General features: G+C 41.7%; 1 protein-coding gene across 5 annotated transcripts in view; it reads left to right on the top strand.

Moving 5' to 3' along the window:
- The window catches only part of sema5ba (sema domain, seven thrombospondin repeats (type 1 and type 1-like), transmembrane domain (TM) and short cytoplasmic domain, (semaphorin) 5Ba), a 288,051-nt gene that overhangs the window by 54,639 nt on the left and 210,536 nt on the right, over positions 1-22,876 (top strand). For all 5 annotated transcript variants that reach the window (XM_034694411.1, XM_034694409.1, XM_034694410.1 and 2 more), the window contains exon 2: positions 5,623-5,687. The gene's annotated coding sequence lies outside the window, so the exon portion shown is untranslated. The remainder of the gene's footprint in view (positions 1-5,622; positions 5,688-22,876) is intronic.

Below are 22,876 nucleotides of genomic sequence, written 5' to 3'. Positions count from 1 at the left end.
CAACAAAACAACAATCAATGTTTGAATGAATGAAGAACTTCTCCTCTTGTCTCTCCTCTCTCCCACTCGCACACTCTACACCTCTCCTGATGCCTTCACTGACCGTCAACACTGTAGGAATTAAGAACATCTACACTGAACAGGTTTAACAAACAGTAGAGCTGTTACAGTATTATATATGTGTTATAACTTTTCTCCTGATATCGTGTCACCGGTACGACTGGATAATGCTAGCATAATAGTTGTGAGTGCTAACAGCAGCCATGTTTGTTTGTGTTTTTAACTTTCACTATGATAATGTTTTGGTGAGGACCGGTTTTGAATCAGTCACGATCATATGGTCGAGAATCAGCGGCACTCGTGCATGTGAGCGGGGGGCGTCGTTTTGGAGGAGCTCCGAGGGAGGAGGGGAGGGGTTAGACGGAGTCCTGAGGAAATGCTACATTCAAATTCATGCTAGTTTTCCGAGACTGCCAACCCCAGCTTTAAAATCTGTAGCAATGAACCAAGGGGATGGTAGTTTGCATTTATCTTGTTAACTGTAATCTAGTGGTTGTTGTGTACTCTATCCATTTTTGCCAAAGTCCTTTGAATTTATCCATCTCTGGTCAAATAAGTCAGTTTTTCAATAGTATAAACTCTTTGCATCACTTCAGCCCAATCCTTGACTTTGGGTATCTCTGTCGTAAGCCATTTCTTTGTTATGGCTTTTTTACTTGAAATTAATATTACCCTAAACAACAACATTGTCTGTAAAGCCTGTAATTTCTAATGTCATTTTTCCAAGATATAAGAGTTCAAAGCTAAGTGAAAGTGTAGTCCTCAGAATGATCTCCATACTTTTCTGAAGCTCCAGCCAGTAAGATTTGATTAAAGGACAACCCCAAAAGATATGAAAGTGATTTGCCCTCCTTCTCCACACTTCCTCCAACACCTTGTGTCTTTTTATACTTTTGTTGTAATGGCGTAATGAAGTACCTCGTGATATTCCTCCAACCAAACTCTCTCCATGAGAGGGAGCAGGTTGTTTTCCATATTTGCTCATTCATCCCTTCCCATTCATCCACCGATAGTGTAACATTTGCCTCTTTCTCCCACTTCTCTTTTATAAACACAGTGTCATTTCCTTTTAGATCTTCCAAGCAAGTATATAGTTTTGATATTAACTTCCTGCCTATCTGTGAATCAAATGCAGAAACAAACATTTTAAAGATTCCTATTTCCACTTCCATTTTTTAGGGGAATTTTATGTCTTTTAAAACATGTTTTATTTCTTTATCTTGACTCGTGTGTTTTTATGATCTGCCTGTTTTATTTTGCTGCCCATGTAAAGCACTTTGTAACCTGGTTTTGAAAAGTGCTCTACAAATAAAATAATTATTATTATTATTACATGTTTAACATGACGAATATCAACAATCAGGCTCATAAAAATATTCTCCATGGACATAGTCTTATATAGTCTTAACTACTAACAGAAAAGTACCTCAGACTCAGTGTCTAGTTTTCTGTCTACTCGTTCTTATTGAAAAAAATGAGCATGTGTACGTTAGGGCTGTCAAATTTGCTCCAAAATGACATTCGAATATTCGCTCTAAAAGAATCCCATAGGTTCGAACCATTCGAATATCTATATTTGCGCATTATGTCAATAACAGGTGGACAAACTGATACAAGGAGACATAACTACTTGTATATGTATTTTATTTAAGATATAACGTGCCTAAAACATACCTACACATTACAAAACAAGTAAATGACCTAATGGTCTATACCGAAACACTTTGAAGACCGGAGACCTCTCGCTCGCCCCCGTCTCTGTGCGTAATGCGCTGAGTGAGTGCAGAACAAGACTTGTGCGAGCAATTAAAGGTCCCGACTCTTGTCCCTAATATAGGCAGGCTTCATTCAGTGATTGAAGCAAATATTATTAACATTAATTGAAGTTAAAGTTAAAAACGAAAAAGTAGTCCACTTACATTCTTGGTGCTTGTATAAAAAAAAGAGAGGAAAACTGCATTTTATCCCAGGGTCACTGATTGTCAGGCTCTTTTAGTCCACTGTCAATGTAGGGTCTTAGGCCGGACAGGTTATTTGCCAAAAACACAAGACAGTCAGTGTGAAGAGGCCAGATCTCTTTTTATTCACCATGTTTCCAGCGGAGGAAAAGACACGTTCAGAGCGCACTGAGGATCCGGGGACGGAAGGATTTCTCTCTGCCGTCTGCTTCACGATGTGCATGTGTGACTCCTGTGACCTGTCCCTGACCCGTTATGCAGTGCGCCCCCTCGCAAAGCAGCCGCTGATGTGTTTTTTTCCACAGTCGAATATTCATTTTCACAATCGAATCTCCCTTTTTTTTTTAAATATTCGAATATATATTCGAATTTAGAATATTCGTTGACAGCCCTAGTGTACGTGGTCAGGTGTCAGCCAGGAGCGCAACCGGGTCATAATCAGTCCAGCTGCAGAAAAACTCAGACGGCTCTGATGTTGCTGGTCTGCAAACATAGTGTTCTAGCAATTCCCACCAGTCTGCTGGCTTTGTATCCAAAGGTGGGGAAATGTTCTGTTTAAAGTTGTCAACCTTCATGTCTGTGTCGTTGTTAGCAGAAGTTGTGCATTGATCCTTTTTAAAAAGCACACCTGGAGACCTGACCTGTGCGCAACACCTTTAGCTGAAACATGCTCTAAATTTAAAACACCTCCCTGATAGCTGACTGAAATATGAGACCACATGATGTTTGTTCCACGTGATATAAATTTTAAAACAAAATTGTGTGTTTCCAGTAATTTCATAACAATCAATTAATCCAGAGTCATGTCAAACTCCCAACAAATGGGTTGTCCCCAGTCTGCCGTCAATTGTCCGAACAATAAAGTTTAATTGAAATTAAGCCATGTCAAGTTTAAGAGCCAGACTTTGTTTGTCTGACTGTCTGGTGTGGAGGCTTCACGGCAGGAGATCTGTGTGTGTGTGTGTGTGTGTGTGTGTGTGTTTGCGAGCATGCGTGTGTATATGTGTGTCTGAAGGGAGTAAGACAATAGGTCACAGTCTAAGCAGTTTATGGGAATTCTTCCTCCTCACTTGTTGCGGTGAATAAATCCCGATCCCACACTGACACAGGAGATTATAGGGAGGTGTTTTTTTTTTGTTGTGTGAGCGGACACTTCCCACTGCTCAGCCCTAAATTCTCAGCTTAGCTCCATGGAAAATCTCCTTTACAGCGTGTGGATACCTGGTTTTGTGGGAGCTCAGCATGAAGCTGGAGGATCTGGGAGAGGAACTTTTAACTGGATTTGAACTTGGTTTTAATAAGTGGATAATCTTTGTATTTGAGGGACTGTCATTCGATATGGGAAATGCAGGGGCGCCGTAGCCTAGAGGTTTGAGTGCACGCCCCATATACAGAGGCTATAGTCCTCATCGTAACGTCGTGGGTTCGACTCCCTGCCTGGGAATTTGATCCATGCTTTCCCCCACCTTTCCTGTCTCTCTTTGTCTGTCCTATCAAAATAAGGCAAAAATACCCCCCCCCCCCAAATAGAGTAAAAAAAAAATAGATAAATAAATTGACAAATGTTTTCCAGTTTAAGCTTCTCAAATATGTTTCATATCACAGGAAATTGGCTTAAATGCCTTTTTGGACACTTGGTTGGATGAAACAAGAAATCTCAAGATTGATTCTGTGAATTTGTGAAGTGAAGCTTTATTCACAGAGGATAGGACAGTGGAGAGAGCAGGAAACGGAGAGAGAGTTAGAGAATGGGGAGCGACATTCAGGACAGGACAGCAGGGTGGAATTGGACCCGGACCACTGCTCTAAGGGATTTTGCCTCTCTGCATGGGGCCTTGGAGTTAACCCTCCTGTTATGTTGTGGGTCAAATTGACCCTTTTAAAAGTCTATTTTAGGCAATATATGCCTTCTAAACCAGCTAAATGCAGCTTAAAAATCTGGGCAGCATGTGACAGAAGAGGTGTCGTGTTAATTTATCAACATCACTTCATTGGAAAAAAAACAAAAAATCAAAATGTAAAATAAAATAAACAAAAATCTGTCATGTAAAACTATTGCACTTATATTTAGGGCTTTCCAATGTACATTAAAAAAAGTTTTAACATGAATTTTAATGAAAATGAGTGAGTTATCTTCATTGAACCATGATCTGTGAGAATTAAAGAACACCAATGGACCAAATCTTGATTTAAATGGTTAGTAATGGAGTTAAAAATTAGATTAAAAAAAGTTGTAAATTGAATTTTTTGGGGGTTCTGACACTTTTGGATAGTTGAATATGCCCCAGGTCAAATTGACCCAGGAACATTATTGCTGTCCCAGAGAAATGAAACATAACAGGAGGTTTAAACCACGTGGCCAAACTGGCGCCCCAATGTTCATTGAGTGAAACGTTTTGATCATGAACATTTTGACATTGTAAAGGCAGTAAGTAGAAAATAAATGATACCAAGAAAAATATGTAACTGCATGAAAGAGGTCGAAACAGTGGATCAATAAATCAAGACTAATTGCTTTTGTAAGAATACCTCACATGGACGAAGCTGACATATCGATAGAACCATCAGTCACTTCTTCTTCCATCTTTCTCTCTTTGTCTTTCAAGTCGTATGGTGTAGGTCGTTTGGTTTAAAGATGCTGCTGTTAAACAAAGTGGGCATTTGTTCTGAAGGTCAGCGTTACATTGCAACCTTTCTGCCGTTCCAGATAAATCTGAGGAGAGGTGTCTTCTTTTCTGAAGCTTTAAACATTTCATTTCTTCAGAACTTCTCAGGAAAGAGTTTGTTTTCAAAACTAATCAGCACTAATCTATAAAATAAGTGTGCAGTCATTTACTGTCCAACCATCTGTTGCATTCATACTAATGAATCGCAACACTGTTTGAGTTTACAGCTTCCACGTCACGGCACAACACATCCAAGGTTATCTGTCTAATCGGAGCCCACAGATGATGATGCTGAATCCCTCTTTTATTAGTTCTAGCCGTTCCGTGTAAAGTAAAGGGAACAGCAGCCCATCACGGCAGCTGACGCCCCAAGAGGGATGGCGAGTCTGAGCTGCTCTCTCAGGTTGCTGTAGAAACAGACCAGGGCTATTTGTTCCAATTTGCTGTGTAGCGTTGAGATCAAAAAGCTTGGAACCTAAAGTGCTCTCTGCATATTAGTGTCTGATTCAACCCAATGACACCTCCTTTACATCCATGTTGTTAATTTACAGCTGAACATATCTGGGTGGTTTCCATGCAGTGTGAGGCTTCATATGTGCCGTAGGGTTTAATGTATTTGAACTGTGTTGAACCTTGTGGTTTGTTATTGTCCGGTTAGAGCCTTGAGTCCATGTCAAGGCACCTCACAGGTCCCTCTTTTTTGCCTCCGGCCCCCTGAAACCCCATGAAGTCCGGGTTTAAAAGCCGTTCCTGCTCCGCCTTTCTCCGCTCCATTGAAAAGTTGGCGGTTTGTTTACGAGAGCGCCAGCACTTCTTTGTGGCTGTGCGCTCAGCTTATGAGCAGCTATAGTGAAAGACTCACCCCTCCTCCTCTCCTCTCTCTCCCTCCCCCTTCTCTCTCCCTCTCTCTCTCTCTCTCGCTCTTTCCTTACTTCCAGAATCAGTTTGAAAGGGACAGACGGCCCTCTCAGCCCCCTGCCCACACCCCAGTGATGCTTAGCTGGTGAGTACACTTTCATCTTCATTCAAAACTTTCCCTCCTTCTCTTTGTGGGTTTCTTTCTGCATTTTCTACATGATTTTCTGACTTTGTATTTGCCTCCAGCTCGGTTTGTTTTTCATGGCGTGCTCAATTTTGCTGGAAAATTCTATCTTTTTTTCCAGTCTACAATGAGGAATTGCTTTTCTCATTTTTTTTTTTCCCTCAAATGCTCACTTTCTCCAATTGTCCATCTTCCTTTCCCTCCCTCCAAAATCTCTCTGGCCTTTGTAGTGGAGGTAAGGCAGCCTTTTTTAGTGGAGGCCCTTTATTCTGACTGAGTGAAGTGATTTGAAAAGCAGCGGCGGCTGTGAGAGCATGGCTGTGGAGGCGGAAGAGAGGGAGGATAAGAGAGGTGGAGAGACAGCTGGAGTTTCTTTATACTGCTGCTAATGGAAGAGTGTACTCTGTCTGTCTGTCTGTCTGTCTGTCTGTCTGTCTGTCTGTCTGTCTGTCTGTCTGTCTGTCTGTCTGTCTGTCCCTCTGTCCCTCTCTCTTCCTCTCTCTCTGTCCCCCTCTCTTCCCCTCTCTCTCTCTCTCTTCCTCTCTGCTGCAGACAGCCTTGAGGGTAATTGAACAGTTTGGTGAAATCATTGTTCAGATTAAATGTGACATGAGCAAACAATCGCCTCTTGAGTTGAGTTTCGGCGCGTTTGTATGACTGCTATTAATTTAACAACTACATGGTAACATCACTGACACCAGTCTGCCATCATAGCACATGAAGCTGGGTTATTAAACCCCTGCAAACCCAGAGCTCTGCTTAAATAGCTGTCCACAAACCCGCTGCTACTAGCAACACTGGTTTCTGTTGGCGTTAACTTGACTTTATTGAATATGCATTTGAGATGTGGGCGCAGTGATAATTACAGAAACAATACACACGTCCTTCTGACATTTTCTGGATCATTTCAGGCTTTCAGGCTCTGATAGTTTCAGGAACTTGCCTTCACACATGTGTCGTACATCGTAGGGGGAGTGTGAGGAGACAGGAGGTGGAGACATCTTCTGTAACTGTGACCTTTTTGTGTTGATGTCACTACAACATGTATCAGGATGTTTCTGCAATAAAAACATGACAGTAGTAGACACAATAAACTGACCACTGAGGCGAGAGGTTAAGATTATGAAGCAGTGAAACTCAACGTGAACATTGTTATCAACTCGCCAACATGCTTGCGGTGAATTTCCTGGCTTTACCTACCATGCTCATCCCTAATTCTGGCTGACATTTTTTAAGGGTGCTTGTAGGAAAAAGTCCTGATGAAGTAGATACGAAAAAGTCAGAAGTTTGTGGTCTGACATGCAGCTCACATGGTTTAAGTTTGGAGATCTTTGGGAGTGCAGATCGTGTGTGAAAAGGACTCTTAACCAACCAAAAAGGATGGCTGAACATTGACAAAAGCCAGCTAAGGGATAAAATACATTTGTTCATCCAACTGAGGAATAGAAAGCCTTACTGAAGTGGCCTTACTAAAGTTCACTGAGAGCACACCTCTTGCAGACTTTTCTCTTTTTGCACATATCCCTCGGACTCAGTGCTCTGATGCCCAATGTTGGCTAAACAGGCCTGCCACTTTATAGAGCGCCCACTTCATTGCCAAGCTGCCTATACTGACTTGGAGAATCTGATTGCTGCAGGTTGCAAACAGACAACACTGCATTCTTCTGTCCTGTGAGTTCTCTGTGTTAGCGGTGCAAAGGACCCGGGCCAGATTACACACACGCAGTGCTCTGCAAAGTTGGTAAATGCAAAGACAGAGTCTCACTCTCTTTAAAAGAACCTGCACACTGCTTATGGAATAAAATGCATATGAACTCTTACATGTTTAGGATTCTAAATAAATTTGAGGTTGAATAATTTTAACTTTGAAAAAGTTTGTGATTTATACGTCTTAAAGAGCGATTATTAAACTCTGCTAGCAGGTGAGAAAATAGGCGAGGTGTGAGGGGAAATAGTCCCAGATTTCCCCCAAATGACATGCATGTCATCATCAATCCATACACTAACTTTATCCAATATTACCTGGACTTAATTATCTAACAATGCCTTAATAAGTTTGTGTTTGGGTCGATTGTTTAATGTGACGCCTCTAAATATTACAGCCCTCACCAATCCATAACTTTTGTCTGGTATTAATATGAATTGAGAGCTGCTTTGTTTGAATGCCATGGTTTAAGTTTATTAATAGATCAAGCCCATTCTGTTGTGTTCCTTCAGGCGTAATTAGAGATTATGTGAACAAACACGATGAGGAGAATACTAAGCACACACACCGCCTGAAGCTGAGTGTGTTGTTGCTCTAAACTTGTTGGTTTTTACTTATCCGCTGTTGGCTTATCGCATTCAAATAATGATACAGAAACAATTAATACGAGTAAATGTTGTCATTCATAAATTGCAGGACATTCAGACTCATAGAAAAGATGTTTTAAAGTGTCTTCTGAAAGAGCAAAAATCTGCCTATCTCTGCAAGAAGGTGCATCAAATGTTATCAGCCGTCAGAGCAACCTTTTAGCACAGCTTTGGTCGACGTCTGCTAACAGCTATTTGATTTATCTGTAACAAGATAAGGACCAACTTTTTCACAAAGATAAGACAACTTTTTCAGAGTTCATCACCTCATAATGTGAGATTTAAAAAAAAGATTTAATGCTAAACCTTATACTAGACTTTCAACTTGTCAAACCTAAAGAAAAGTAGATTAGGCTCCATAAAGGGCATAACCCAGTCTAACTTCGACCACTTCTGCTCCACTCTCCCCGTCCTGCCTCCCTCTCTCTCTCTGTTTAATATCCCTGAAGGCCGGCCCTGGCATTTGCTTACGCTCTGTTGTTCTACTCGCTGTGTGTGTGCGCTCGCCTCCATCTCACTTACTCCGGTCGATTCAATTTGTGGCCTAAATGTCTCTCCCTAATATGTGTCATTGGAGCAGAGCAGCGGCACTCCCTCTCTCCCTGGAAGCTCCTCGCCGCTGTTTGTCTTGGTTCTCTCTGCTCCTCTGGGTGGAGATCAGCCGCTCCAGTCGTGGTTGGCGTGTTGTCTCCTGCAGCCCCGCTGTTGTTTGCTTATATTTAGTTCAGGATGACAATAAGCCGGAAGAAAACAAGCTCCTTTCAGGCCAATAAGAGAGAGAAGGGGAGGACTGAGAGGGAGTGAGAGAGACCCAGAAAAAACGGGGGGACAGAGGACTCATCCCTGGATCGGGGATTCTCTATAAGCTTTCTGTTTGTGGCCCCTAGGGCCGAATTAAGGGAGCGTCATTATCCCTGGCAAATTACCACGCTGCCTTTGTGGTGCAGCCACGGTACATTAGGGCGCCTTAAAAACGTGGCTGAGCCGTGCCCATTCAGCTCACAAAGAGAGGGGGCCGCTGGCAGATCCTTGGCCCGGCTCACAGAGGAGCCATTCACTTCACACCGGGGGGATGGTGACGGAGGTGACGGTGATGGAGAGGGTCTCCTGAGATGAGTAAAAATCGCTAAGGAAAAAGATTTGACATAGTTTTGAAACACATGCCAGCTGATGATGTCATTACACGGCTTCATGTGGAGTTTGGTCCACAGTGGAAATCTGATAAGGAGTCTGAAGAATGTGGTCTCCATGCCAGTTCAGTCAGATCTCCATGTATTTAATCATTATCCAGAGCAGGATTAGGATCGTGTCTTTCAGTGGACTAATTGTTAATTAGCCACCTAGCAACAAGCCACCAGCTCGCAACAAGTAAGGACAGTTTTCCTTTTAATGCTTGAAATTTCCAGTTCCCCTCAGGGTAGCTGCTCTCAGGTCTTTGTCTCATATTGATCAGTGAAGTAAGTAAATAAGTAAGTGAGTAAGTGAGTAAGTAAGTAAGTAAGTAAGTAAGTAAGTAAGTGAGTAAGTGAGTAAGTAAGTAAGTAAGTGAGTAAGTTAGGAAGTGAGTAAGGTAGTAAGTAAGTAAGTAGGTAAGCAAGTGAGTAAGTAAGTAAGTAGGTAAATGAGTCAGTAAGTAAGTGAGTAAGTAAGTGAGTAAGTAAGGTAGTAAGTAAGTCAGTAAGTAAGTAAGTGAGGTAAGTAAGTAAGTGAGTCAGTAAGTAAGTGAGTAAGTAAGTGAGGTAAGTAAGTGAGGTGAGTAAGTGAGTAAGTAAGGTAGTAAGTAAGTAAGTAGGTAAATGAGTAAGTAAGTAGGTAAGTAAGTGAGTCAGTGAGTGAGTAAGTAAGGTAGTAAGTGAGTAAGTAAGGTAGTAAGTGAGTAAGTAAGGTAGTAAGTGAGTAAGTAAGGTAGAAAGTGAGTAAGTAAGTGAGTAAGTAAGTAGATAAGTGAGTAAGTGAGGTAAGTGAGTGAGTAAGTGAGGTGAGTAAGGAAGTAAGTGAGTAAGTGAGTAAGTGAGTAAGTAAGGAAGTAAGTGAGTAAGTAAGTAAGTAAGTAAGGAAGTAAGTAAACCTTATTTAGTATAGCACCTTTCACAGACAGTCTCAAAGTGCTTTACAGAGAATCAATGCCGACAAGACAATACAATGAGCAATAAATAAGATAATTAAGAAAGCATACAAAATGACATCAAATTACAACGGTAGGTCAAAAGTCATAACAAACAAGTGTCTTAAGCTGCTTTTTAGAAGTCTCAGTGGAATCAGCACAGCGCACTTGGGGCATAAGACTGTTCCAGAGAGTTGGAGCCACATGCTCAAAGGCACGGTCACCCTTAGTTTTAAGCCTGACACGAGGCACAGCAAGCAGACCCTGGTCTGAGGATCTGAGGGGTCTGCTGGGGATGTAAGGGTGGAGCAGGTCAGAGATATAAGAGGGTGCTTCATGATGGATTGCTTTGTATGTTAATATGAGGATCTTAAACTGTATTCTGGATTTGATTGGTAGCCTGTGTAAGGAGAATAGGATGGGAGTGATGTGGGATGCTTTACTGGACCTGGTTAACTCTTGAGGCAGTGTTTTGAATTAATTGTAGTTGGTGAAGAGAGGATTTATTGAGGCTGGGGAAGAGAGGATTGCAGTAGTCGAGCCGGGAGGAAATAAACGCATGAAGAAGCATTTCTAACTCTGTGTGAGAGACCAGGGATTTAATTTTAGCTAAGTTTCTAAGGTGAAAGAAGCATCACCAGGTTATTGATTTAATGTGTTGGTCGAAGAGCAATTGATGATCAAAAGTATCACAGAGATTTCTAAAAGAGAGAGTGAACAGCTTCTCTTGACTAAGTGAGGTGAAGTTTATTTCTATATTACATGTGAGCATTTTTTTTAATGTCAGACAGAGCCTTCCTGTGCAATAAAAGGTGCTTTGCAATTTTGTCAGAAAGTTCCATACTTGACACCTACATCAGGAAATATGCATCAAGTCCCATGGATCCCACATGCTGGTTCAGTTTCTCAGTTAATTAGCAGCTATAAGACGTATTGAGACCGCTGTTGTTCTTGCTATGGGGTGTAAACTAATGAGCAGGTGCAGAGTTCAGGGAAGACAGAAGAAGAAAGAACTGTGCATGAACTGTTTGACCCGGTTCAAATGGTTTTGAGGTCTTTTGAGTCCCTGGGATGAACTCTGATGTTTTCTGTCCCTCCACCGCTGAGAGGGAAGAACTTTCCAAACTTGTAGGAGCTAATCCGAGAAAGAAGAGCAGACACTGTCTGAGTGTGTGTCAGAGATTTCAGCTGTTGCAGAAAGCTTGCAACACATAAAACTCCGTCAGTTATAGATTGCATCCGCTACAAGCTTTAGAGGAAGTTTAGTCTTCGTCTCAAACATCAGCAGGTGGCTCAGACTCAATAAAACGCGATCAGAGTTGATCCTCTTGGCCCAGAAACGGTTGAATTGAGTTTCCAACCAAACGCCCATAAATTCCGAGTGCACAGCGATGTCAAGCTCTTCAAAGCAAACTAAATACGAGGGCTGCTGACTGCACTGTAAAACTCCTCGTGTGTGAAATGTTTGTTCTTGGCACTTCGCCTTTATTTATCATCTCATCAACTGGAAGCTTCACCGTGGGGACTGATGTCTCCTTTATTTTATTTTTCTTTGAGATATTTCATTACTTTTCAGCGCTGTTTCTGGTTTTTATGAACTCAATCCCTCAGCTGGAGAAGACGAAGGAGGGGAGGAGGAGGCTTTGTCCAAGGGGCTGTGGTGGAAACCCTGAGCCCGTAAATCCTGCGCTGATCTTTGGATCATTAAACCGTGAGCCCTGAGTCCTTTGGTTCTTTATCACCAGGCTGGATCCCAGGCCATAATGGCGGCTAACTGGCTAATGATTAGCTGTCTGCTGCAGCCACTCTAGAGCTGGCTGCTCCTTCAGCTGCCAGTCTTAGCAGGAGGAGGTTACAAAAACATGTAAATCTATCCTCAAATAGTTTATCTCTTTATCTATATGACTTACCACGCATCTATGTAGAGTTTTCCACAAACTTGGGGTATAATTTAAACACTTTATGGTTCTCTAGAATAACATTAAAGGCTTATATGTGCTTTAAGCCATTTTCACCCTGCCTGTTTGTAGAAAAGTGATGTAACAAGTCCAAAAATGAGGGTAGAGCCATTTTGTACTTGTTCTTGTGAATTTAAGAAATGCCTTATCCTCTACCTTATAGCTGCAGTTGAACAAATTGCCTGGTTTCTAAACTGTCTCCATGTTTTTACAGCTGAGAGGAAGATTATCGTCCACTGTGAATCTAAGAACTGCGAGGCAGTGTTTTGGATAATGGTAATCTTCTCCTCTTCCTATCAAAAACTTTGATTGCTTTTGGTTATAGTGGAGCTCTGCAGGTGTGGCAATGTGAAACATTTCAGGCTTTGACACAAAGATAGGAAAAAAACTATGATTATAGTTTTTCCACTTTAAAAGTTGACTTTGGATTGACTTGTTTGGAGAAGAGTGTGTGTGCGGGATGCTTTTGGAGGATGCAGTGATCAGACTCGGCTGAATTTTGCCTCTGTTTGGTGTTTCTGCTGTCCCAGCACAGAATCATGCTACTACAGTTTCAGGACCAGGCTTCAGTGATCATGAAGCCACAGCATCATGCAAAGATGTTGCATTGTTGTGATCTCATGCCGTAAAAACAAGGCGGTCTACAAGGGTGTCAGGGCAGGAGTTTTGGCTCACTTTACCCAGTTTTACTCTGATGCATCCTTGTGCATTTTTGTGAAGTAGTTGCCTTCTCTTTTTTTTTAAGTTAAGTTACATTTTGGGCCTTTATGGGACAGCTGAAGAGAGAAAGGACATGGTGGCGGCTAGGAGTTGAACCCACAACCTCTGCAATGTATGTGTATGTGGGGCGCTTAGATAGCTAGGCCAACAGCGCCCTGGTAGTTGCCTTCTTGAGGGTTTAACACCTCTTCCTGAAAAAGTAAGACATTCTATAAATCTAAAGCAGTGCGATGTGTTTGACTGCCTCAACAAAATGGCTATTTCAATGCTATTGTTAATGGTAGTACATCCTCAGTGCAGCTTCAGAGTCCTGATGGCTCTGAGAGCAGTACTGCAAATTGGATTAACCAAACTAAATGCAGGTAAAATGCATCTTTTCTTTCAATAGAGATGTGGTTATTCAGTCATTGTTGTTAGGTAGCTTCAGTTGTTAGCACTTGTGTCAATTCAATCAGTAGAAAGCGAAGCAACAGCTCTATCTGCAGGAGGTAACAGAAGAAGATGCTCAATCTTTTTGCATCTTACAAAATACTTCTCCTCACTTTCAAATCCATACACAACCTAGCCCCTCCATATCTCTCTGACCTCCTCCATACTGCCACACCCATCCGCCCCCTCAGATCCTCCTCCTCCATTCACCTCACTGTACCCCTCGGCTCGCCTTGTTACCATGGGGAGCAGAGCCTTCAGCCGATCTGCTCCCCAGCTCTGGAACTCTCTCCCACCTGACCTCTGTAACACTGACTCACTCCCACATTTGAAATCCAAACTCAAAACTCATCTGTTTAAACTGGCTTACTCCATCTGACCACAACTACACTGTCCATTCACTTAAAACTTTTTAAATTGTGTTTTATTTACTGTTTGTCATTTAAACTCTGTTTGTTTTAAGGTTGTAAGGTGACCTTGAGTGTCAAGAAAGGCGCCTATAAATAAAATGCATTATTATTATTATTATCTTTCCACGTTATGTCTTAAATTCATGCACCAAAAAATGAAGAGCAGCATCAACAAGAGGGTCAGTATCTCATCCTAATGTTGCCCATTTGGGATGAGTTGTGTATAACTGCTGCAAGGATTGCCCACACTGTCATTATGAGTCTCTATTATCCTGTAACAGAGCGTCATTTTCCAATCGTAAACATACATTTCTACAAAAAAGCAGCTTTTCAAAAGCAGTTTTTGAACATTATACTCCAGCGTTATAACATTACTTATTTTGGCAGCTTTTGCACATGGCAGCAACTTTGTCACTGTCAATTCTGCATTTTAAATGCAATACTTTGCTCATCTGTCACTGTCAGCTTTGCATGAGGGTTCTCTGGTTTGTTGTTCTTCTTCCTGAGGTTTGTTTATTTCCCTGTCAAAGAATATTCAGAGATGTTGTAACTTCTCTTAGTTGATGGCATCCTACGATCCACAGATTGTAAAGCCATAAGAGACGTGGTATATCCTTGGCTGTAGGAGTAAAATTGATTAAATCTTCTTTAATTGGTCTCTGATGGGATGCAAAGTCCAGATCTTGGCATCGGAGTCTTATCTCTGACTCACAACATAAAGGGCATACTGCTTCCTAAATTGGCACTAAATGCCCAACATGAATTTCTCTGGCTGCTTTCTAGTTCACTAAACAGTCCCTCCAGGAAGTTGCGATTTCGCGATCCCAACTATCAACGCAAATTCAACCAATCAGCGCGATTTTTCCGCGGCCCTGCAATTTTTTACAATCAGCGCAACTTTCTGCAACTTTGACCAATTACCTTAATCTCAGCCCCTGCATGTCATCGGTTTCGTCATCAATTTGACTTCCTAGGAACATAAACATAAGTCCTCCCTTGATCGGCACTTTTCAACAACAAAACACGCACAGAGAACGGGTGAAGAGAGGGGACAGCCGGCAGGACAAGTGACCATGACAACGTTATTATTTATAGATTGAGGGGCTCAGTGTTCGCTTGGTCTCTACCTGCAGCAGGTGTGCTTTATGAACCAGCTCTCCTCACCTCCATGCATCTGTCTCATCTTCATTGATGATTTTTACCCCGGGTGTGCGTTAGTGACAAAGACACAACCAGGGGACGTCTGTTTACTATTTGATGTTTGACGTTGTTGCCGTGGTTACCGTAAAAAAGCTCTGCATCTACAGCTTGATTTAATCCAGTTTGGTGAAACATCAGACACATTTAGTAAGTTTTGATCAACTCCCTGTCATCAAAGATGAAGATTAATTTCAGAGTGCCGTGAACTGACAGTGCATCAGTCGCTGCGAGGTGCATTCAGGGACCGTCATAAATGTGAAATATAGTCCTTTCATGGCATTTTTTTCTGTGAATAAAGAGAATCAAAACACAGTCAGTGGCCACATCAGGAATGTTTTCTAAAAACAACTGTAATTTAGCGTATTTACTTGCCCCTGAGATGTTATTGGGGGAAAAAAGCAAAAAAAAATAATCGCAACTTTCACCGCAATTTTTTCAAAAAGCTGTCGCAAATTCAGGCTTTTTGGGCCGCAACAATCACAAAAAAATCCCACGAAATCCTGGAGGGACTGACTAAATATGTCTAAAAAAAATACTGTGCTTGTCTTAAAACTTGCCTTTATTTTCCTTTTTTCAGCCGTAAACACACATTTTAAAAGTCTCTCCAGGAAAGCACAGTCTAACTTTATGAATCACTGTTGCTCTACACATTTCTCTGCAGCTGTTAGCCTGCCCTGTGAAGCCTGTAACCTCTATAGGCCATAAATCCCACTTTAATGTGTTAACATCTTTAAAACCCGATTAGGAACCTTTGATTTATTCGTCCAAACCTGCCTCACCTGAATCAAACCACAAAGCAGAACCTCAATGTCAGATTTCTCAGTCGAAAAGGGAGAGTCACTTTGACTCCACAGCCGCTCTGATGTGGGCTCCCTGGCTGTAAACTTGCTGTTTGCTGCTTAATCATTCAGTAAGGATTAGTGGCTCTGTGTGTTTTCTAATTATAGACCTGGACTGTGCTCTCTCCTCCTCTGTGGGGTCGCATGGAGCCCAACAGGCCCTTCGCCAGCTCTTACTCACAGCTCCAGTCAACTTTCACACGTTTCCTCAATCGTTAACTCGCCATCTTTGCATTGTTGCTCTTTATATTTCCCTTTATCTCTGCCTCTTTTTCCTTCTCTCCTCTGTCTCTCTTTTATTGAGCTCCCAACAAAGACTTTTCATTTGGATAAAATAAAAACTCAATGAGGAAGCTGTCAAAATAAATCACTTCTTGTATCAAGGAGGAAACAAGGCATCGCCTGAAAGAAAAGGACACAGATTCTATACAATCAATCAGTTCCCTTTCACATCTTTTCATTCTGGGAGAACAATGGGTTTGATTAACCCCTCTGGGAAAGCTCATTATCCATTTCCATTACAAAGGTGTTAGTAAGACACTTGGATTTGAAACGCCTGGGCATAAAAAACACAGATGAAAGGATTATATTGATGCCCATGAGCGGAGAAAGATAATAATAGAAAAATGACGTCTGCCAGTCTCACTTAAAGCATCCAGTTCAACAACAGGCCAGATGTGGATCCTGCTTTTGGATGTCAGTTCTGTGTTTTTGATCATTGTGACTGCTTTGTGTGTCCAGTCATTGAAACATAAAAAAGTAAGAGTTGACAGATGCAAAAGTTTGAGATGGTTGTGCGTTTTCTTTGTCTCAACTTTCAAAAAAAGCGTCTATTTTTCTGCCATCTTTTATTCAACAGAAGAAGTAAGCTTCAACAGAAGGGCGTGGATTTTTTATTTATGACTTTATTTTTATTACGAGACCCCGGGAAGGTCTTCTAGGGGTTCCTTTTGTTAAGCCGATTCAATTTCACTTCTTAAAGGGGACACCTAGGATATGGCTCAATCCATTTTTAATCAAAGCACCTTATTAAGCACGAGTTCAGATCAGATTAGTGTGTCGAATTTTCCCATCAGTCATTTGGCAAGCCTGTGATGTGGAACCTCATGCTGGTTTGGGGAGATAACTCTATGTTCTGTGAAATAACCTCAGAATAAATTATGTATGTCTTGAAATGTGTTTTGATGCAGAAGTTTTAATTAGCACTTTGACATTTGGAGAAATATGCTTGTTTGCAGCAGCGTTTAACTGAACATGAAACACCAGCTTTGTCATTATTTCGGAGCGCTCTGACTCAAGGATTTCTCTGTTTTATTCCAGCTTCTTGCTTTGCACACCTGGTCTTTCACTAACTTGGGTTGAGTGAGCATGAACTCTCTGAAAAGAGTGTAAAGCTTTATGACACGGCTTTTCGACAGGAATCCCCGAAGGCAGACTTCTCCAATGTTTTGATATTCTAAATGCAGACATCATGGTAGAAAGACTGCAGAGGACTCTGAGCAAGGAAGCTAAGAAGATTAAAAGAAAGGATGACAGAGCAAAACCCTGAAGAAATGTGAAGGGGGGTTACACAATGGGCAAAATTGAGCCCAAAAATGGTCCCCTTATTTTGTAATGTCAGCAGAGGCTTGATTTTCTGATGGTTCAAAAGGTTATCTTGCCAGTTTTCTAGAAATATCAGTCACATTAAGAGTTAATTTCTTTCTCTGGATCTCTTGAAAGTCGATTGGGGCTGCACTGATTTCAGGCCCCTCTCCTTTGGAATCATCTACCAGTCAGGGTCCGGGAGACACCCTCTCCACTTTTAAGAGTAGGCTTAAAACTGTCCTTTTTGATAAAGCTTATAGTTAGAGCTGGATCAGGCTTGGACCAGCTTTTGATATGCTGCTATAGGCTTAGACTGCCGAGGGAACTGGCACACTGACACACTGGGATCCTAGCTCACCCCTTCCCCCCCGACCCCATTCATCAATTACTTTAACTCTCCCTGTCCCATTAAAGTTACTAACCATAGACCTTTCTGGAGTCCCTGAGCTCCCTTGTCTCGTAGATTCCTCTGAGCTGCCGTAGACGTCCTCCTGCTGTGGACGTTCTGGACTCCAGCTGATACGGACGTGCTGGACTCCAGCGGCAACAGCTTCTACTACTCGTCTCATCACTATCACTTCTCTCTCTTACTCCCCTCTATCTGTCTTTCCAGACCCAACTCGGTCGAGGCATGATGGCTGTCTAACATGAGTCTGGTTCTGCCTGAGGTTTCTGCCTGTTAAAAGGAAGTTTTTCCTCACCACTGTAACTAGCTAAATACTGCGATGTGCAATGCTCATGATGGATTAAGGTGGGGTCAGACTGAGTCTTACCCTGTCTTGAAGTTGGGTCTCTGTTCATAATTTGACATAGAGTGGTCTAGACCTCCTATGTTTGTAAAAGCATCTTGAGATAACGTTTGTTGTGATTTGGCGCTATACAAATAAAGATTGATTGATTGATTGATTGATTGATTGATTTGACACCATAGATATTTAGCATTGTCAGTGTTTATGATCACATGTCCTGTTGTGTGGGGGGAACCCAGAGGACAGCCAAGCACACACTCTGTGGATTCTCAAGTGGAACTGAGAGCAGTCTGCAGGTCAGATGGACGTCAGAAGAGGAGGGCTAGCATGTTGATTTGTGGCATCAACACGTGTCCAGAACTTTCCAAAATCAAAGTAACAAGAAGTGAAGTTGCGCAGGACTTTTTCCACAATGGATGCACCAGGTGCTTAAGAAGCTAGCTAGACAACCACAAGTTAGTCTGCCAATAAAGAGAAATATAATATGTTTTTTTACTCTAGAGTCACGTTTGGCTACGAGAGATTTGCAAGATTTCCAGTTTTGGGAGTGTGGACCCTGGTTGTTTGTGAATGCTGTGCTGTCTTGGCTGTCTTGTCAAACTTGGAACAAAAACTAATAAATCTGGCTTTATTTATGGTCATGTGTGGGGTCTCTGACATTTTTAACATCTTTCCAATATTTTAAAAATCTTGTAGTTTGTGCCAGGCTTCGATCTCAAACTGTTGTTATGGAATCATTTTCAGAGATTGAATGTCTACTCCCTAAAGTTTGTTATTCTGGGATCTCTGACAACTCAGTTCAATATGCCAGAAGGTAAAAAACATGTTGTGCTGGAACTTGCAGTGAAAGCACATTTTCCAAGACACATAGTTCCAGACAATAAACATTATTTTAGACATGATTTTTGTTTATTTGTTAAAGATATATTTTGGGGCATATCTGCCTTTATTTGATAGGACAGCTGAAGAGAGACAGGAAATGTGGGGAGTAGAGAGTGGGGAAAGACAAGTAGCAAATGGCTGAGGCTGGGAGTTGAACCTGCGACTGCTGTAATGAGGACTATGGCCTCTGAACATGGGGCGCGCTTAAACCACTAGGCCAGCGTAACCCCTATAGACATGATTTGAACACAATACTGGGTAGTCATTTGTTGATGAAGGAGTGAGCTGGACTCCAAAACAAAGGAAGTTTCAAGACACACACACAAAAAGAAAGTGGAAGTTGATCTAGACAGTTGGGGTACATGTAGCAGGACAGACCCTTGTGGTCATGAGCAGATACCAAATGCAACACCAGATAAATCCTCTCAGCTCCTACAGTTTGGAGGACGTGACCTTTAATTTATATACTTTTAGCTTTCTGCAGTATCGGTTTGATATCACACTCTAACAAAGAGATTGCGCATGTGTGTGCATGTTTGCTTGCTCCGACCCCCCTTCTCTGCCTCAAACAAGCCTGTGATGTGATACTCAACTCATGTCTACGCCTGAGTGCAGAGAAAGATGTTTGATAAGTCCCTGTGTGGTCGGTCCTCCGAACGTTTTGGCCTCTCCTGTGTGGTTTGAAGTTTTGTTTCTCTCCTGTTTGTATTTTTGGACATCTGTTTTATTTTACTGTTCCTGCGTCTTAGTTCAGCTACAGCCCTTTTCCTCATCCACACACGTCTTTCAATTCACTTTGTAAACACTCTTGAACAAACCTTGAGAGCATCTGGATCTGTTTCAGACCCTCACCTAGCTGTGACACTGTGATTGAAAAGATGCATCCTCTTCAACTTATCAGAATGGTGTCACATGTAGTTCGTGTTCTTGTGCAGGGTGACCTCTTTCTTTTGGGTTGAATCAGGTTGTTTTTTATACAGATTTAATTACTCTGAGGTTTGGAGCTGGAGATACTTCTTTGTGTTTCTGTTCCTTTGTGTCCAACTTGCAGCATTTTTTGGGGCGCAGAGTTGAAAGAAAAAGGTCTTATTGGTTGTGCTCTCTGTAAACATTTCAATAAAGACTACACTCCTACACGAAGGAGCTGTACGTGAAAGGTGTGACGATATGAAAAATAACTGGCTGCATAGGTTAGCAGCTCGACGGGTAATTAGATCTTTGAAAATCGTTCTCTTTCTCCAAGTGAGTGAAGGCTCCAGCTGTTCAGGTTGTTCCACAGTAATATTTCTTGGATGTTTAGATTGGTGCACATTATGTAACCATCCACACAGACTTTTTTGATGAAGATCTTCACACTGCAGCCTCCCAATCTGCAGCTCAGCTTGATCAAACTGCTCGTTTACAGAACTAATGAGAAAATGAACAGAAATTATGGAGCCATTTGCTTGTTGTGAATCATCTGCGGTTCTGTTTCTGCTGCTGATGATCATATCACAATTACAACACAACGTAGCACAACAACAGCGTCTTCGGTGGGGGGGTGGCGGCGGTGGCGGCTCCCTTTTGGAATGATAAACATAGCATTGGAGGCGTGCTGTGTATCGGGGCGGTAAACAATGCCAGCAGTGATCAGACTTGTTTTCATTTCCATCACCAAATTTCCTGGCATAATGCCTGGGTCACGCATCAAGAAGGCCGTAACGAGAAATTGTGTTGCGAGACCACACGGCAATTAAAACAGGATACAAGATGTTTTTTCTTTCTAATTACATCGCAATGGATTTAATTACAGCTGCATGTTTAGTGAAGAAACAGCGTCAAGGTTGATCGTCCGTCTTTTGTTTGTGACAGGATGTTCCCTCTGCTCTCTGGACCGTAATCAGCGTTCATGAACACACGATGATGTGAGGACTAAGCAGTGACAGAGATAGAGTTTTGCAGTAGATGAAATGATGCTCTGCAGCCTTTTAGTCCAGCTCTGTGTTTGATTATTTCTGTCGCTGAAAAATAGTACGGATTCACATTTCTTCATCTCAATCTGTGACTTCTTCAAGGCTTTCTAACACGGATTGATGCCTAAGTCGAAGCTTTAATGTTTGACTGCACATTAGGGCTGCCACAAATGATTATTTTGATAATCGGTTAGTCACAGATCATTTTTGTGATCAGTCGACTAATTGGATCATACGTAAATTGCGGCTTATCGCACCAGCATGCAGCTGCTCTTATATAACCATCATTTGTTTCCAGCTTGAAGTGTTTTAAGGTATGTGCTAACTAAAAATAAAGACAATTAAGATGATAGTTCATTCAACTTTTAATGAACTTTGCAGCTTGTAGCAGCATTTCTGACATTTTTTAAGTAAATAGCTCACTGTTGACGTTAATGTTAGCAGCTAACTAGCCCATTAGCTTACCGAGACGACTGTCCCTCTTCGTCAGAAATTGAATCAGCCACGACGTGCTTCCTTTTCAGATGCTCGTGCATCGCCGTCGTACTGCCTAGCTCATCTGCCTTGCAGATTTTGCATTGCGCATTCTTCTCTTTTATTTTGGAAAAATGCTCCCAAACTTTTGAGCTCCTTAGCCGGCTAGCCATGATACTGTTTGGGCGTAACTTTTTCCGGTGACATCACGGCTGACCCCGATTACCACTACTGCACATGTGCATTAAGGACAGAAAGGCAGACAAGACAGCGGAAGGTACAGCGGCAGTTTCGAGAGAAAAGCAAAGCTTCAATAAATAAACGATGACGTCGATTATTAAATAAGTCGTCGACGATCAAAATCGTCGTAGTGACTAGTCGGCTAATCTTGGCAGCCCTACTGTATATAAAGATGGATGACTGGTCTCCACCTCCTCATGTGGTACAAAAATTAGGGATGTCAACAATTAATCAAGTATGGATTAACTGATTGTTAAGAACTTACTCTGACAAATTTTTTTGTTTTGATTTTATATTAAGTGGAACAAACATCATGTGGTCTCATACTTAGTTCAGCTATCAGGGAGGTGTTTTAAGTTTAAAGCATGTTTCGATGTGAATCAGCTGACTGAAGGCGGAGACGCTCAGCTGGGGGCTGCAGCTGAGTGACAGGTCTCCACGAGCGCTTTTTTTCTCTGCTGCTGGACTAATTATGACTCGGTTGCGCTCCCGTCTGACACCTGATCACGTACACATGCTTATTTTTCTGAATAAGAACGAGTAGACAGAAAACTGGACACTGTGAGTCTGAAATATGTTTCTGTTCAGTTCCCTTGTTTAAGTCTGAGCCTTCACTTTTATGACTGTATGTCCGCAGAGATTATGAGCCTGCTCCACACGTTGATATTCAGTGTGTTTAACATTTTGAACACCTCAATTCGATCTGTAGCTATTTAATAATGTCAGTTATATACATTGTGTCGTGAAGGAAAATTTGATTCAGGGGAAAAAACGCATTTGGCATTGTTTTTGACATGGAAAACGTCTACTTCTTCTTTTATTTATACTCTTTTTTTATTGATTTTTCATTTTTATAAACACAAACATTAGAACAAAACAAAACAAAACACATAGAAAACATAAAAAGTCCCACCACAAACTAACAGAGAGCGCCGCGCTGTACATATACACAAGAAAAATAAGTAAATGAAAAGACGACAGGAGACAGGTAAACAAAGAGCACATACAAGAAATAAATGAAAGGGCAAACAGTCCTCATCTTCCAGGCACAGATGATAAGTTATGTCTTCAGCAAGAAGGACTGCAGTGGTTCCCAGATCCTGCAGAACTTGTCTGGTTTTTGATTAAAGGTCATGAGTCAACTTCTCGAGAGGAATAAGAGCAGAGATCTGTGATATCCACATATCAACTGTAGGGGCCTGGGGAGTAGACCACCGCAGCAGAATACATTTTTTTAGCCAGAAACAAAAGAAT

The sequence above is a fragment of the Notolabrus celidotus genome, chromosome 10 (genome assembly GCF_009762535.1).
Source record: "Notolabrus celidotus isolate fNotCel1 chromosome 10, fNotCel1.pri, whole genome shotgun sequence".
NCBI classification, from domain to species: Eukaryota; Metazoa; Chordata; class Actinopteri; order Labriformes; family Labridae; genus Notolabrus; species Notolabrus celidotus.
Note: the sequence above shows the minus strand (reverse complement) of the source record. Positions and strands in the feature narration are given on the sequence as shown.